Source organism: Lithobates pipiens, unplaced genomic scaffold, assembly GCF_037356315.1.
Source record: "Lithobates pipiens isolate NorthernLeopardFrog02 unplaced genomic scaffold, aLitPip1_a1.2 Scaffold_37, whole genome shotgun sequence".
Classification (NCBI taxonomy): domain Eukaryota; kingdom Metazoa; phylum Chordata; class Amphibia; order Anura; family Ranidae; genus Lithobates; species Lithobates pipiens.
Window position 1 is genome coordinate 3,731,957 of NW_027507825.1, and position 16,110 is coordinate 3,748,066.

The following is a 16,110-nucleotide window of genomic DNA, read 5'->3' on the forward strand; positions in this document are numbered from 1 at the left end:
CAATGTAAAGAACATTCTTCTCACTGATCACCAATGTAAGGAACATTCTTCTCACTGATCACCAATGTAAAGAACATTCTTCTCACTGATCACCAATGTAAGGAACATTCTTCTCACTGATCACCAATGTAAAGAACATTCTTCTCACTGATCACCAATGTAAGGAACATTCTTCTCACTGATCACCAATGTAAAGAACATTCTTCTCACTGTTCACCAATGTAAGGAACATTCTTCTCACTGATCACCAATGTAAGGAACATTCTTCTCACTGATCACCAATGTAAGGAACATTCTTCTCACTGATCACCAATGTAAAGAACATTCTTCTCACTGATCACCAATGTAAGGAACATTCTTCTCACTGATCACCAATGTAAAGAACATTCTTCTCACTGATCACCAATGTAAAGAACATTCTTCTCACTGATCACCAATGTAAGGAACATTCTTCTCACTGATCACCAATGTAAGGAACATTCTTCTCACTGATCACCAATGTAAGGAACATTCTTCTCACTGATCACCAATGTAAGGAACATTCTTCTCACTGATCACCAATGTAAGGAACATTCTTCCCACTGATCACCAATGTAAGGAACATTCTTCTCACTGATCACCAATGTAAGGAACATTCTTCTCACTGATCACCAATGTAAGGAACATTCTTCTCACTGATCACCAATGTAAGGAACATTCTTCTCACTGATCACCAATGTAAAGAACATTCTTCTCACTGATCACCAATGTAAAGAACATTCTTCTCACTGATCACCAATGTAAAGAACATTCTTCTCACTGATCACCAATGTAAGGAACATTCTTCTCACTGATCACCAATGTAAGGAACATTCTTCTCACTGATCACCAATGTAAGGAACATTCTTCTCACTGATCACCAATCTTCTCCACTGTTCCACCTATGTCACAGGAACATTCTTCTCAACTGAATCACCAATGATAAGGAACATTCTTCTCACTGATCACCAATGTAAGGGAACATTCTTTCTCACTGATCACCAATGTAAAGAACATTCTTCTCACTGATCACCAATGTAAGGAACATTCTTCTCACTGATCACCAATGTAAAGAACATTCTTCTCACTGATCACCAATGTAAAGAACATTCTGATCACCAATGTAAGGAACATTCTTCTCACTGATCACCAATGTAAGGAACATTCTTCTCACTGATCACCAATGTAAAGAACATTCTTCTCACTGATCACCAATGTAAGGAACATTCTTCTCACTGATCACCAATGTAAGGAACATTCTTCTCACTGATCACCAATGTAAGGAACATTCTTCTCACTGATCACCAATGTAAAGAACATTCTTCCCACCGATCACCAATGTAAGGAACATTCTTCTCACTGATCACCAATGTAAGGAACATTCTTCTCACTGATCACCAATGTAAAGGAACATTCTTCTCACTGATCACCAATGTAAGGAACATTCTTCCCACTGATCACCAATGTAAGGAACATTCTTCTCACTGATCACCAATGTAAGGAACATTCTTCTCACTGATCACCAATGTAAGGAACATTCTTCTCACTGATCACCAATGTAAGGAACATTCTTCTCACTGATCACCAATGTAAGGAACATTCTTCTCACTGATCACCAATGTAAGGAACATTCTTCTCACTGATCACCAATGTAAGGAACATTCTTCCACTGATCACCAATGTAAGGAACATTCTTCTCACTGATCACCAATGTAAGGAACATTCTTCTCACTGATCACCAATGTAAGGAACATTCTTCTCACTGATCACCAATGTAAGGAACATTCTTCTCACTGATCACCAATGTAAGGAACATTCTTCTCACTGATCACCAATGTAAGGAACATTCTTCTCACTGATCACCAATGTAAGGAACATTCTTCTCACTGATCACCAATGTAAGGAACATTCTTCTCACTGATCACCAATGTAAGGAACATTCTTCTCACTGATCACCAATGTAAGGAACATTCTTCTCACTGATCACCAATGTAAGGAACATTCTTCTCACTGATCACCAATGTAAGGAACATTCTTCCCACTGATCACCAATGTAAGGAACATTCTTCTCACTGATCACCAATGTAAGGAACATTCTTCTCACTGATCACCAATGTAAGGAACATTCTTCCCTCCGATCACCAATGTAAGGGACATTTCCCCTCATCTCCAGTACACATCCCCTCTCCCAGCAGAAATATTTGCCTCCCATCCCCCCTTCCAGCTCCCGAAATCCCACCAGCACTCTATCCCTCAAATTTCCCCTCCAAGCACACATCCTCTCCCCCCAGCACTCCAAAATCCCCCCCAATCACCCCTCCTAGCATAACCCCCCATTTTCTCATCCTAGCACAAATACCCCCTCCCCCCCCAAAAAAATTCTCCTCCTAACACAAGTTCCTTCCCCCCTCTACCATACAATCTCTTCTAGCACAAACCCTCCAAATCCCTCCTCCTAGCACAAATCCTTCTCCCACCCCCCTCCCAACACAAATCCCGCCAAATCCCCACAAACCCCCAACTTTTCCTGCGTAAAACAATTCTTACCCCCTTTTGTTCACCAAATTCCCCCACCCGACACCAATCTCCACCCCCAATCTCCTTGCAGCACCCCCCCCCCCTCAAATCACATGACAACACAGTGCCCAGGACAGTAGCCCCACCTGCCCGCCCCCTTGTCCCGGCCCTGATCACATGATGCAATGGAAGCTTAACCAATCTCTGAATGCAGCCCCCCCGCCCCAGCCCCGTGGCCCCCCGCCGTGGTCAGATACATCTCCAGCAGAGGCCACAAGATCCGTCCATTCCACTTGTGTTGAGCTGGGTTGATTTGTCCAGACAGAAGGAGATGTACGGAGACGTCGTCTACGCGTCTTTCATACACGCAATTACTCGGCTTTCCTGGCAGGAATATTATTTGATTGCTTTAGCAAGCGCTTGTCAGGATATCAGACTTGTTTTCACAAAACGCTCGGCGCGACTGACGGTTCTCTGACAGATTACAAACAAGCGCAGCGAGCCGGCCCGGTAATTGGGTTTTTCTAGCAGCTGTTTGGGTGAAGGAGGATGCCGATCCATCCAGAAATAAATCTTGTAGTCGTCCCTCATCTGCCAGGGAACGTCTATTTCATCAGCTTTCTTTTACTGCTTCTCTTAATTCTGCGCCGATTGCTGACGCTGTATATTAAAGAGGAACTCCGGGATAATAAATCCACCGGTCATGTGACTTCTCCCTGAATCTCGGTGATCTTTGTGTTATTCTCCCAGATCTGTGCAGTAATCCAGTGTGAGACTTCCTGTAATAAAGACCGCTCGCTGCTGCCCTCTCTCCTCGAGCAGGAGGACTGGTCTTGTCTCCGCCCTCTTCTGTAGTGGGTGGAGCCTGCTGGGCCCCTTCCACAGCTCTGATCTCTCTCCTTAAAGCGGAGTTCCAGCCTGGGGGAAAAAAATATTAAAGTCAGCAGCTAGAAATATTGTAGCTGCTGACTTTTAATATATGGACACTTACCTGTCCCAGGAAGCCTGCAATGTCGGCACCCCAGCTGATCTTTGGTTCCCTACCGCGCATGCGCAAAGCGTGCCATGCTTTCTAATTTGCCTGGCAGCAGAGGAAGGAGGAGGGGGGGCGAACGTTCGAGAGATGGCGCTGCGGCGCCGTCTCCCAGGAAGTGAGGACAGGGACCTGTCACAGGTACCCCGTTCCCCTCTGAAAGGTGCTAAAGATGGCACCGGGGGTGTGGGGGGGAGTGGAAGTTTCACTTTTGGGTGGAATTTTGCTTTTAGCAGGAGGACTGGTCTTGTCTCCGCCCCCCTCCTGTAGTTTTCTGTAGTGGGTGGGGTCTGTTGGGCCCCTCCCACAGCTCTGTTCTCTCTCCTTAAGCAGGGGGAGTGGTCTTGTCTCCTCCCCCTACTGCCATTAGTAGCAGTCTCCTGACAGAACTCCCCAACCCAGAGGTTTGACTGGCGGTCTTATCCGCATGGCCCCCTGGATAAAAGCCCGCACCAGGGAATGCGATGCAAGTGGCTTCTGAAAAAAACACGGACAGGGCCGAAATCTGCACCTTGATAGTGCTTACGGCCAAATTCATTTCTAGGCCTGACTGGAGGAAGGCCAAGATCCTGCTAATGACATACTTTCTAGGATGCCATTCCCTGAGTTCACACCAGGAAACATATGCCCTCCAGATTTTCTAGTAAATAAGCCTGGAGGCCGGCTTTTTGGCATTGACCAAAGTAGAAAGGACTGGCCCCGAAAGGCCACGGTCTCTCAGAATGTGGGTCTCAGCAGCCAAACCATCAAATTCAGACTGTGTAAAGCAGGATGGTAGATTGGACCCTGTGAGAGCAGATCTGGCCGGAGAGGGAGGATCCATGGCCTGCCTACTGCCAACTTCATGATTTCCGCGTACCATGGTCCCCTGGGCCAAGCCGGAGCTACCAAAAGGACCGACTTTGTCTCCCTCTTGACTCTTCCCAGGAACCGCGACAGAAGCGGGCTCGGGGGGAAGGCATAGATCAGATTGTACTGATCCCAGGGAACTGTCAGAGCATCTGACCCCTGAGCAAGTGCATCTCTTGTCCTTGACACAAACTTATCCAGCTTCCTGTGGAACCTGGAAGCAAACAGATCTACGTCTGGAGTACCCCACTTGTGACATATGTTCTGAAACACGTCGGGGTGCAGAGCCCATTCTCCTGGGCACAACTGCTGGCGGCTGAGAAAATCCGCCTGCCAATTTTCCACTCCTGGGATGAAGACTGCAGAAAGACACGGAACATGCTTTTCTGCCCAGACAAGTATGCGATTCACCTCTTTTTGGGCCACCAGACTCCTGGTACCGCCCTGGTGATTGATATAAGCCACTGCTGTGGCATTGTCGGACTGAACCCGAACCGGGAGACCTCGTAATCTGTAAGACCACTTTATGAGAGCCATGTAAACTGCCCGGATCTCCAAGATATTTATGGGCAATAGCTTCTCGATCGCAGACCATTTCCCCTGCGAGCACGTCTCCTCTAACACAGCTCCCCAGCCTGTCAGGCTGGCATCTGTTGTGATAATCTTCCATGGAAGAGGAAGAAAAGTTTTGCCTTTCAGCAAATTCTTGGTTTGTAACCACCAGACGAGACTCCTGCGTGTTCCTGGGGATAGACACATAGGAAGGTCCAAGGCTTGGGGCTTCCTGTTCCAAGCTGCAAGGATGCATCTTTGCAGAGGCCTTGAGTGGAACTGGGCGAATGGGACGGCCTCGAAGGAGGCGACCATTTTCCCTAACAGTCTCATGCACAACCGAATGAGGGAAGATCTTCTGCCCAGAATTAGGCGCACCAGATCCCCAATGGCCAAGGCTTTTGGCCTTGGAAGAAACACCTTGCCCTGAGCGGTGTCGATGATCATGCCCAGGTATTCCAACCTGGTAGCAGGCTGTAGGGACGACTTTTCTAGGTTTATAATCCAACCTAGGCGTTCCAGGTGTTCTAGCGTTCTGGTAATGCTGTGGTTCAGGAACGCTACTGTGTTCTCCATGAGAAGCAAATCGTCTAGATAAGCCATGACAGTTATACCCTGAGCTCTTAGGTTTGCCAAGAGAGGGTCCAGAATCTTTGTGAAGACTCGAGGGGCCGTAGCAAGCCCGAACGCAAGGCCACAAATTGAAAATAGCGCCGCTCTACCGCGAACCTTAGAAATCTTTGGTGTGCGGGAAAAATTGGCACATGGAGATATGCATCCTTGATATCTATTGATGCCATAAACTCTCCCCCTTGCAGGGAGGAGAACACAGTGCAAATTGACTGCATTCGGAAGGACCGGACGCATAAAAACCGGTTCAGATCTTTCAGATCTAAGATAGGTCTGACACTACCATTCGGTTTTGGAACGGTGAAAAGATTCGAGTAAAACCCTGAACCCTGTTCTTTTGGGTCCACTTCTACTATCACCCCCTGGGATAGTAAATGATCCAAGGCCAGAAATAGTGTTTTTTGCTTTACTGGATCCCTGGGGATCCTTGACCTTAGGAAGCGAGAAGGTGGAATCTCCTGAAACTCTAGCTTGTAGCCCAGAGATACCGAGGAGATCACCCACTTGTCCCGGATCTCTTCCCGCCAGGCGCCTGCAAACTGCAGGAGCCTTCCCCCCACCCGGCCGAGCGGGGGCGCCCCTTCACAAGGAAGCTTTTGGGCTCTGCTTGGCAGGCTTTCGCCCCCAAGTCTTTTTCTGCCCCTGGGCCCGGCCCTGAGCCTTTCCTGTAGAGGAGGGTTGAGAAGGCCGTCGCCACTGCTTAGAGCTTGATGCTCCGGGAGAGAGAGCACGCCTGAATGAAGGACGCTTGCTCTTTTTGATTGGAAGGAGAGTAGATTTACCCCCTGAAATTTTTTGGACAAATTTATCTAATTCTTCTCCAAACAAACATTCCCCTTTAAACGGGAACCCAATCAAATGCTTCTTGCATGACAGCTCAGCTGCCCAATTCTTTAGCCATAGGGCCCTTCGCATGTGAACCAACATGAGGGACGAACGTGATGCTTGCTGGAAGGAATCCAAAATCGCATCAATCATGAAACACAGAATGTGAGGTATTTCTGCATAATTCTCCACTTCCTCACTGGGAAGGATCCCAAGCATCTGCTTAACCTGTTCCTTGAGGAACTGACACAACCCCACGGCTGCGACTGTAGGTTGCACCACAGCGCCAGCCATGGGAAAGGAGTCTTTAAACAAGGTTTCCAACCTCTTATCAGTTGGATCCTTAAATACCTGCGCATTATCCAAGGCACAGGTCAGGTTTTTATTCACACAAGAAACAGCCACATCGACAGATGGGCCCCCCCACTTCTTGGTGAAACTTTCCTCCACAGGATAATGCATAGAAAACCTTTTAGGAGGAGCAAACAGTTTATCGGGATGCCCCCAATCCTCATACAACAATTTATCCATTAGGGGATGGATTGGAAAGGAATAGGCAGTCTGTGGGGCTTTCCTGACTCCCAGGGAAGAAACAGAGGACGTAGCGACTGAACGTGGTACGCACCAATTCAGTATAATACTGCACCTGCTTTCTGAGCGCCTGAGAGGAGGGGACTCTCTCCTCTTCCTCTGATTCATCCGACTGCTCATGATCCCTATCCAAAGATAGGGATCCCTCCTCATTTTCAGAAGAATCATCTGAGAGAGGGATTTCAGCAGAGGGAGGGGATCTACCCCTTTTCCTGCTATCTTTCAGGGAAGCCAAAATAAAATTCATTATTCTCCCTTCAAAACCCTCCAATGTAGCCCTAAGGGAGTCCTCAGTGACATAAACCGGGGCTGATACATTAGGAGAGGCTGCAAAACCTGACAGGGGCACTGACTCGTCTTGAGAGGCTGGCTCCAGTCTTGCAGGGGGGGTGGTAACTTACAGGCACTTTTAGAACCCCTGGACCTAGGCGGTGATTTACCAGTGCCTTTGCTACCTCCCCCTGAGACCCTCTTACGAGGAGACATAGCCCTAAGCTGCAACGCAGAGGTACTAGTACAAGTGCAATCACTGTTGTGCTTAAAGTCTCACAATAAATATATATGCTTAAACTGCACAACCTGATGCTGAGTAGGTGTCTTAAGGTTTGCCTGGATCCAATCCCCACGGATGCTTACTGCCCACAGCTCCTGTGTCTCACACTTACAGTCCCCTGACGCTCTGGGCTTTTTAAAACTGCCGCCTGGTGCCTGCGCAGTACAGCGCCGTGCACACCAACGTGCACGGCTCACAACCACACTCCCCCCTCCTCCATTAGGCCAGAAACGCGCCTGGCGCGCGTGCACGAGGACCGCGGGATCCAGGGGGGGAAAGGAGAACTCCACCGGAGCTGCGCGGGACCCCCAGACTACGTGGGACCCCTGTGTTACCTTGTGGCAGGGACTGCAATGAAGACGTGAGACATCTGGAGAACCAGGCTTCACTGAGCGTGTGTACTGAAAGGCATGTAAGTCTGCATCAGGCTGCTCTTACTCCCTCTAGTGGTGGAAACCAGGTAAGACATACAACTACTCACAATGAAGAAATCCATAATATAATTATATATATAGGATTAACTTCCCTTACCTGTCCCTGCCGCAGGAATTGCTGAACCAGACAAATTCCAGCCTTCACCCATCACGGAGGGCAGTGTTAGCCAACCTTCAGGTTTATCTGGGGCTCTTTCTCGGAAGAGCCTCCTACCTGGACCATGTAAAGACTCTGCCAGAAACTTTCGTGCGCTCTGTGTAAACAGTACACCAAGTCTGGTTTTCCCAGAGCCCAGTCTTCCAATGGAGAGGACTTACAGGCCAAACCTCGTTTCTTCGGCTGACGAGGCCCGGGTACCATACCATCTTGGGAGTCAAATATCGGCCCGAGATATGGATCCGGTTTGTTGTAGCCCTTAGGCCCCTGCAGGGACCTGCACAGAGCTAAAGTTTTACGTGACCAACCACCATAGACACTGGCGAAAAAACTGAGGTGCCTCCCATATGGGAGGGGTTATATAGGGGAGGAATTCTCCTTAATTGGGGTCAACCAGTGTCCAATCACCAGAGGTGCCTATATAACCCACTATGTAATGAAGCTCCTGTGTCCCGTGATGTATGATCAAGAAATAATATTTTTACATTTTTGTACATTTTATTAAACAATTGTTTGCATATATTATTATTTTTTTTTACAACCCTGTTCGGGGGGATTTGAATAAAATATCAGAGGTCTAAACAAGCCCCCAACATTTCACCTTTGAGACAAAGGAGTTGAGGACACGGATTCTTCAGTTACTTTCTCTGCGGCCTCAACTGCACTGAATATGAATGAATAGGAAACAGAGGCTCCTCTCCGTTCATAAACTGAAGCATAGCAAATACAGTTTACTATGCTCAGTTATGAATGGACATAGGAGCGATCACTCACTGTGTCCAATTCAGAAAAGGAAGGGGCCCATAAATTACAGATTTACCGGCTCCTTCCCCCCAACTCTCTATGAGCCTGAGCGCCTAGAGCAGCTGGCTGGTGAGGGAAGCCAATAGTGCAGCGGGGGGGAGGTGGCCTGGACACAGGGGGAATCAGATGTGGGCAGTACATGGAGAGGGATCGGTGTGGCGGGACAGGAATACAATTACAGAATGATGCACGGTGTCTGTGTCTCTCCCTCCAGCAGCTGAAAGCCGGTTTCTCTCCCTCCCACTGGCCTTCAGCTGCTGGAGGGAGAGACACAGACACAGTGCACTGTTCTGTAATTGTTCTCCTGTCCTGTCACACTGATCCCACTGTTGTCTGCCCCCCCCCCCCCCGTGTTCCCGTGCCCCCTACAGGAGACCTGGTGCTACCCCCCTATTGGCAGCCCTGGTTGCAGTTGTTAGCAGGAAACTGGTGAGGTCACCACCTTGTGTGTGTGTTGGGAAAGCACACAAAATGACACCCTTTCTCAACACAGAAACATGCTGCCCCTTAGCAGACTTGTGGAGGTGCCATTAAGGCTCAGGTCACACCATACAGTTGTCACACAGATCGCTTTTCTGTGGGTTTCCACCCATCACCTGAAGGGCAGAAATGCATAACAGGAGTCCCTAACCCTTTTTTTTAAAACTTGTGCCACACCAACAGTGGCGGCCCATCCATTAGGGGTGCCCCCCCCCCTCTATCCACGGCCGCCACCCCCTACATGAATGAAGATTCATTCATATCCACAGCCTCTACAGGCCGCCACGGCCACCGCCTATTCATGCATCCAGCCTGTCCGTTTTTTTTTTAAGCACCTGATTAGAGCCAGAGGTTCTAATAGGCTTCAAAATAGGGTGTGCTCAGAGCACAGAGTATTGTGTCAGGAGCCCACCCAGGTGTATTACAACAGCGAATGAATATTCGCTATTGAAACACTGATCCTCAATCCGGACAATCAGAAGCAGGTCTGAGACCCGTTTTCTGATTACCCTAAATCAGAAGAGTCCCAATTGGCCGCCGAGGAGGAAGGAGGAAATGGAAGCCGCCGTGATGCCCTTGGAGTGCAGAGGAAGCCGCCGCCGGAGCCTGGGAGAGGCGCTGCCCAACAAAGATGGGGTAAGTGCTCCAGACCTGACCATTCCTGGGGAGTGGTACTGTTTGCCGCCCCTCCCAAAAAAAAATTACCACCGGCTGCCACTGCGCACTGAACCACATGGTGCTGTGTGTGTTAGCAGTTGCCATTACCAATTAGTCTAGGCTCCCTCCTTGTGCATGTCAGGAATGTTTGCACTTGCACTGAAACACGTTGCCCTTTAGCAGACGCGCAGCGATGCCATTCGTTCATGCAGTGCGATGTGTGGCATTGTTTTTTTAAATGGGTCAGTGACTTCTTTTATGGGTTGCTTGTGCATAATGCAGCCCATTGAAATGAATCGGCTGTCCTACTTGTGACGCACTGGAATGCGCAGAAGACGCACTGAGTCGCACCCGTATGGTGTAAACCGAGCAATTTAGAAAACGTTTCCTGTCAGCAGACAGATAATGGAATATCAAATTGTAACCACTAGCCGCCCAGCGCACGACGATGTAGGTCGGCACAATGGTAACGGCTGGGCAAATGGGCGTACAGGCACGTCCCCTTTAAATCGCTTTAAAGAGCCCGCCGCGTACTGCGTGACCGTGCCTGTGGGTCCCGCGGACTCAATGTCCACCGGGGGGGGGGGGGCCCACAATCGCATCACGTCACGGGAGAACAGGGAGATGCCTTTGTAAACAAGGCATTTCCCCAATCTGCCTAGCAACATGACAGAAATCTACTGCTCCCTGTCATCGGGAGCAGTGATCGCTGTCATGTGAGTTGAAGCCCACCCCCCCCCCCCCCCCCACACAGTTATAACACCTCCCTAGGACACACTTTACCCCTTGATCACCCCCTAGTGTTTAACCCCTTCCCTGCCGGTGTCATTTACACAGTAATCAGTGCATTTTTTATAGCACTGATCGCTGTATAAAACTACAATGGTCCCAAAATGGTGTCAAAAGTGTCCGATGTGTCCGCCATAATGTCGCAGTCATGATAAAAATCACAAATCGCCGCCATTACTAATAACTAAAAAATTATATATATATATAATTTTTTGTATTATTTCTTATATATTTATTTATTCTTATATTATATGTATACACATATATATATATATATATATATATATATATATATATATATATATATAAAAGAAAGAATAAATAAATACATTTAAAAACGTATATATATTTATTTATTCTTTCTTATAATATATATAATATATATTTTTTTTATTATTTTTTTTCTTCATTCTTTGGGACAATGGTCCCAAAATGGTGTCAGAAGTGTCCGATGTATCCGCCATAATAAAAATCGCAAAATCACAAAATAGGGGCTTAAATTAATGGCATTTTTATTGTGTGTGTATATATATATATAAATGCCATTAATTTAAGCCCCTATTTTGTGACGCTAACTTTTGCACAAACCAATCAATATACGATTATTGCGTTTTTTTTTTTTTGTTTTTTTTTACAAAAAATATGTAGAAGAATACGTATCGGCCTAAACTAAGGAAAAATAAAATAATTTTTCTATATATTTTGGGGATATTTATTATAGTAAAAAGTAAAAAATATTTTTCTTTTTTTTTCAAAAAGCTTCGCTCATTCTTTGTTTATAGCACAAAAAATAAAAACCGCAGAGGCGATCAAATACCACCAAAAGAAAGCTCTATTTGTGGGGGAAAAAGGACGTAAATTTTGTTTGGGTGCAACATCCCACGACCACGCAATTGTCAGTTAAACCGACGCAGTGCCGAATCGCAAAAAGTGCTCTGGTCAGGAAGGGGGCAAATCCTTCCGGGGCTGAAGCGGTTAATAACAGTGAATGATACATTTGTAACAAATCTTTATCATATCTTCTTTTATGTTACAATATTTCTGGAATCCACCATCTGTACTCCCCCCACCAACAGCCACACGCAATTCTCCAAAATCTCAGCGAGCCCACTTTACTCAACGACAATTCTGTAATTCACCGACCATCACTGCGAGGGAGGAACACAAATCTTTTCTGCAGGGCATCAGCACCCCAAGGTGTGTGTGATGGAGGCCAGGCTGGAGACACATTGCTGAGTGAATGTGCCGGAATCCACCATCTGCTGCCTTACTGGGCTACAATCATTACAGAATGGAGCTCTGCCTCCATCTGCTGGTGACAGGTTGGTACAGCACCCATAAGGGGAGCGTTTATTATCATTGTGCGTTTTTGAAGGTCGCTGAACAGCAGAATAGACGACCCCCGAACCATGAATTTGGTTTTGTAAAGATACCATTGCAAGATTTGATTTGACTTCACAAAAACACTTGTTGATCCTGCCAGAAATCTCGTGAGCTGGTTCTTGCTCTGCACTTTTGCCAAATAGCAGCGACATTGTATAGCGAGGGAAACCATTGAGTTCAACAGATTGACACTCCCAGGGGTAGTTTCCAAAGACACTGTGGAGGATTTCCCCTCAATAATGGGCAGCAGGGGTGGTAAATATTTACTTTATAGTACAACTTAAGCTCTACGCCCACCCACCCTCTCTCCTTGGAGCACCCCACACTCTTCTTTTTTTTTATTCTGTATTTTCCTGGTGTCTTTAGTCCAGTCAAGTGACATCATCATCATGGGCGGGTCAATAAAAATAAAGTGTTGTTGCTTCCTGCACTCCAGGGCAGACCCTGATGGCACACACCCAGGGGGGCGGGTCCATGACAACCTGAGTTCACAGGTTGGGCGGATCAATGTAATAATATGTTGTTGCTCTCTGCAGTCCAGGGTGACCTGGTGACATGCACCCAGGGGGCGGGTTCATGACCACCTGGGTTCACAGGATGGGCGGGTCAATGTAAAAAAGTGGTTTCGCTCTCTGCAGTCCTGGATGGCCTGATGATGAACACCCACGGGCGGTTCCATGACAACTGGGACTCACAGAATGGTCAATGTAATAAAGTGGTGCTGCTCTCTGCAGTCCAGGGTGGCCTGATGACGTGCATCCAGGGGGGCGGGTCCATGACAGCCTGGGCTCACAGAATGGGCGGGTCGATGTAATAAAGTGGCATCGCTCTCTGCAGTCCAAGGCGGCCTGATGACATGCATCCAGGGGGTGGGTCCATGACAACTGGGGCTTACAAAATGGGCAGGTCAATGTAATAAAGTGATGTCTCTCTCTGCAGTCCAGGGTGGCCTCATCAAGTGCATCCAGAGGGCGTGTCCATGACAGCCTGGGCTCACAAGATGGGTGGTCAATGTAATAATGTGGCATCGCTCTCTGCAGTCCAGGATGGCATGATGACGTGCATCCAGGGGGCGGGTCCATGATGGCCTGGGCTCACAAGATGGGCAGTCAATGTAATAACGCGCCATCGCTCTCTGCAGTCCAGGACGGCATGATGACGAGCACAAGGAGGCGGGTCCATGACAGCCTGGGCTCAGAGAATGGGCAGGTCAGTATAATAAACTGGCCTTGCTCTCTGCAGTCCAGGACGGCCTGATGACGTGCATCCAGGGGGCAGGTCCATGACAACTGGGGTTCACAGAATGGGCAGGTCAATGTAATAAAGTGATGTCGCTCTCTGCAGTCCAGGGCGGTCTCGTCACGTGCATCCCGGGGGGCGGGTCCATGACAACTGGGGCTCAGAGAATTGGCATGATAACGTGCATCCAGAGGGCGGGTCCATGACAGCCTGGGCTCAGAAGATGGGAGGTCAATGTAATAAAGTGCCATCGCTCTCTGCAGTCCAGGACGGCATGATGACGAACACAAGGAGGTGGGTCCATGACAGCCTGGGCTCAGAGAATGGGCGGGTCAATATAATAAACTGGCACTGCTCTCTGCAGTCCAACTGGGGCTCATCACGTGCATCCAGGGGGGTGGGTCCATGACAGCCTGGGCTCACAGAATGGGCGGGTCAATGTAATAAAGTGGCATTGCTCTCTGCAGTCCAGGATGGCCTGATGACGTGCATCCAGGGGGGCGAGTCCATGACAGCCTGGGCTCAGAGAATGGGCGGGTCAATATAATCAACTGGCATTGCTCTCTGCAGTCCAAGGCGGCCTGATGACGTGCATCCAGGGGGCAGGTCCATGACAATTGGGGCTCACAAGATGGGCAGGTCAATGTAATAAAGTGGCATCGCTCTCTGCAGTTTAGGACGGCATGATGACGAACACAAGGGGGCGGATCCATGACAGCCTTGTCTTGCAGAATAGGTGGGTCGATGTTATAAAGTACTATCTCTGTAGTCCAGGGCGGCCTGATGACGAGGATCCAGGGGGGCAGGTCCATGACAACTGGGGCTCACAGAATGGGCGGGTCAATATAATAAAGTGGCATCATTCTGTGCAGTCCAGGACGGCATGATGACGAACACAAGGGGGCGGATCCATGACAGCCTTGTATCACAGAATAGGTGGGTCGATGTTATAAAATATAATCTCTGCAGTCCAGGATGGCTCGATGACGTGGTGCACCCGGGGAGGAGGTTCCATGACAGCCCAGGCTCATAAGAACTGAGTTGAACAATGCTGGGCGTCATTCGATGACCATGTCGCCCTCTGCAATCCAGGGTGACCTGATGACGCGCACCCACTGGGCAAGTCCAGGACAACCTTGGCTCACAAGAACGGGGGTTGAACAATGCTGGGCGCCATTCGATGTCCGGTGCAGGATTGCAGAGAGTGGTGAGCAGCACCTCAGAGGAGGTGAGTATTGCAGCAAGAGCTCTTTTTCTAATGGTTGGCAATGGCTGGGCCGCTCTGTCTTTGTTAGGAAGGCTGGAGTTGGGCTTTAACAGGTCCACTTTAATCCAGATACTGACCAGAATTGTGAGACTTTATCCAGTTAGAGAGTCGCTCTAACCCGGGGCTCTTCTTTAGGGGATAGATACTCTTCCATCATTTATTTTTTATTTTTTTTGTCCTATGACCCAAAGTTCTTTTCACGTCATGTGAAAAGCGCGATGTGTCTTCCGTTCTATTTGCGGCCTCCGTTATTTACATTAGTGCGGCGGCCTCCAGTTCACCGAATGTTCATATAAACACTTTTCTCTTTGATCGAGGCCAGCGAGCGAGCCGCGTGTTCCAGAGATCGAGCGAAGCGTCTTCGCTATAAATAGAAGCGGACCCCCATCCACTCCATAATCCCCCCCCCCCCCTGGCCTTTCATCATTGAAAACACATTGTATCCCTCTGTAAACTCTACAAAACAAACTTCACTGGATGAAGAAAGGAAACCTGGCATGAGAAACACATAGAGGCTGCCAGTGATGACCTCCCCTCCCCCCCTTCTGAAAATACTTAGTGATGGGCTGAACCCCCCCCCCCCCCCCCAGGTTCGGTTCGCGACAGAACTTCCTCGCAAAAGTTCGTAAAAGTCTTTGGGACTCGAAATGGAAAAATGAAAATGAAAAAACGTGTAGACACGTGCGATTCATTTGGATCCAAAATTCGTAGAAACAAAATTTCGGATTTCGTACGGAATTCGTACGCATAAAAATTTGGATTTCGTATTTCCGAAAATTCGTACGAATTTTCGATTCGTACGAATTTCCGGGGAAATACAAATCCAAAATACGAATTTTTTATGCATACGAATTGTGTACGAAATATACGAAATTTCTTTTTTTTTTTTTACGAATTTTCGGATCCAAATTCAGAACGAAAATTTGTAATTGTTGCCAAAAGTTAAGGAACCTAAAAGTTAAAACCCCAGGAAGTCACAGCACAGCGCAGGGACGGTGGGGGAGCCAATCATAATGATAAATTCGTCGTAACGAACTTTCGTTATTTTAACAATAAGTTTACGAATCTAAAGAAAATCGGTATTTCATACGAATTGGAAATTCCGACACGAATTACGAAATACGATTTTTTTTTTGTTTTTGTTTTTTAATACGAAACGGAACTAAACAAATTCCATGTCTACCATTTTGAAGGCTTATATGAAAGTAATAAAATAATTAAATTAATTAATAAATTTTAAAAATGTAATAAAAAAAATACAATGGTTATGGGGGTCCGGGTACTGCCCTGGGGGGGGGGGGGGGGGGGGGTGAAGGTATGAATGAAAAAAAA